Source organism: Rhinolophus sinicus, chromosome 4, assembly GCF_057876585.1.
Source record: "Rhinolophus sinicus isolate RSI-liver-muscle chromosome 4, RSI-T2T, whole genome shotgun sequence".
Lineage (NCBI taxonomy): Eukaryota > Metazoa > Chordata > Mammalia > Chiroptera > Rhinolophidae > Rhinolophus > Rhinolophus sinicus.
Genome location: NC_142504.1, coordinates 98,838,655 through 98,840,829, shown reverse-complemented (window position 1 = coordinate 98,840,829; position 2,175 = coordinate 98,838,655). Strand labels below are relative to the sequence as shown.

Below are 2,175 nucleotides of genomic sequence, written 5' to 3'. Positions count from 1 at the left end.
ACACTGAATTCAGTGTAAAAAGTGTTCTAATTCAAATTAAGAACTGGAGAAGATGGATTGAAAAACTCAAAATTAAGATATCAATTCTCCTCAAACAGATCCATAACATCAATGTAATCCCTACCAAAATCTCAGCAAACTTTTTATAGAAATTGACAAGCTGATTCTAAAATTTACACGAAAATGCAAATGAATAGCTAAAACAACTTTAGAAAAAAATCAAGGTTGGGAAACCATCAGTGCCCAGCTTCAAGACTTATTATAAAGCTACAGTAATCGAGAGAGTGTGATGTTGACATCAGAATAGACGAATAGATCAATGAAACAGAGAGTCCAGAAATAAAGCCACACATATACAGAAAACTTGTTTTTTTACAAAGGTGCTAAGGCAATTCTATGGAAAAGAGAGAGTCTTTTCAAGGATGGTGTCCAGGTCAGCAGTATCGACTGGGAGCTCCACTGCCTGGACCATAATATCAGCCTGAAGGCCAGATGCCAAGTGACAAGACCACTGGGGAAGGAGACGACTCCTTCAACACCTTCTTCAGTGAGACAGGCACTGGCAAGCATGTGCCCAGGGCAGTGTTTGTAGACCTGGAACATACAGCCATTGATGAAGTTTGCACTGACATCTACCACCAGCTGTTCCACCCCGAGCAGCTCATCACAGGCGACGAAGATGCTGCCAATAGCTATGCCCGGGGGCACCACGCCATGGGCAAGGAGATCAATGACCTTGTCTTGGACTAAATTCGGAAACTGGCTGACCAGCCCACAGGTTTTTGGGGCTTCCTGGTTTTCTACAGCTTTGGTGTGGGACCTGGTACTGGGTTCACCTCCCTGCTGATGGAACGTCTTTCTGTCAATTATGGCAAGAAGTTAAAGCTAGAGTTCTCCATTTATCCAACTCCCCAAGTTTCCACAGTTGTAGTTGAGCCCTACAACTCCATCCTCACCACCCACACCACCCTGGAGCACTCTGTACATTCATGGTTAAGAGGCAGCGCATTTATAACATCTGTTGTAGAAACCTCGATATTGACCACCAACCTATACTTTCCTGAATAGGTTGGTAGGTCAACTTGTGTCCTCCATCACTGCTTCCCTCAGATTTTATGGAGCCCTAAATGTTGATCTGACCAAATTCCAGACCAACCTCATGCCCTATTTCTGCATCCACTTCTTTCTGGCCACATATGCCATCTCTTCTGAGAAAGCCTATAAGGAGCAGCTTTCTGTAGCCGAGATCACCAGTGTGTGTTTTGAGCCAGCCAACTGGATGGGGAAATGTGACCCTTGCCACAGTAAATACATGGCTCGCTGCTTGTTGCACTGTGGTGACGTGGTTCCCAAAGATGTCAATGCTGCCACTGCCACCATCAAGACCAAGCGTATCATCCAGTTTGTGGACTGGTGCCCCACTGGCTTCAAAGTTGACATTAATTACCAGCATCCCACTGTGGCCAAAGCACAGAAAGCTGTGTACATGCTGAGAAACATCACAGCTGGTGCTGAGGCCTGGGCGTGCCTGGACCACAAATTTGACCTGATTTATGCCAAGTGTGCCTTTGTTCACTGGTACATGGATGATAGCGTGGATGAAGGAGGGTTTTCTGAGGCCCGTGAGAACATGGCTGCCCTTGAGAAGATTGTGAGGAGGTTGTGTGGATTCTGTTGAAGGAGAAAGTGAGGAAGAAGGAGAGGAATATTAAAGTTAATGTGTCACAAAGGTGCTGCTTTTGTGGGAAGCTTATTCTGTTTTAAGCATTGGAAAGTTGTGGTCTGATCAGTACATTTGTATGTAGCAGTGTATATTCTCATATACAATTACTAGCCTATGCTTTAAAACATGACGCTTTGTTACAGACCCAACCTGTCACTTCTCTGATCGGTTTGGATAAACTAGTTCCTGTCTTATGAAAGACAGAAAGGAAGGAAGGAAGGAAGAGAGAGAGAGAGAGAGAGAGAGAGAGAGAGAGAGAGAGAGAGAGAAAGCAGAAATAATTAAATATCTATATGTCAAAAAATGAATGTTGATCAATGCCTCACACCATGTAAAAAAATTACTTAAGACGAATCATAGACTTAAAAGTAAAACCTAAAACTATAAAACTTCCAGAAAAGACATAAGAGAAAATTTTCTTATAAACATTACTAAAATATTATATGAATACT

General features: G+C 42.9%; 1 pseudogene; it reads left to right on the top strand.

Annotated features, from left to right (window-relative positions):
* Nucleotides 1-477: 477 nt before the first annotated feature.
* LOC109440879 (tubulin alpha-1A chain-like) lies at nt 478-1,712 on the top strand (annotated as a pseudogene).
* The last annotated feature ends 463 nt before the right edge of the window (nt 1,713-2,175 follow it).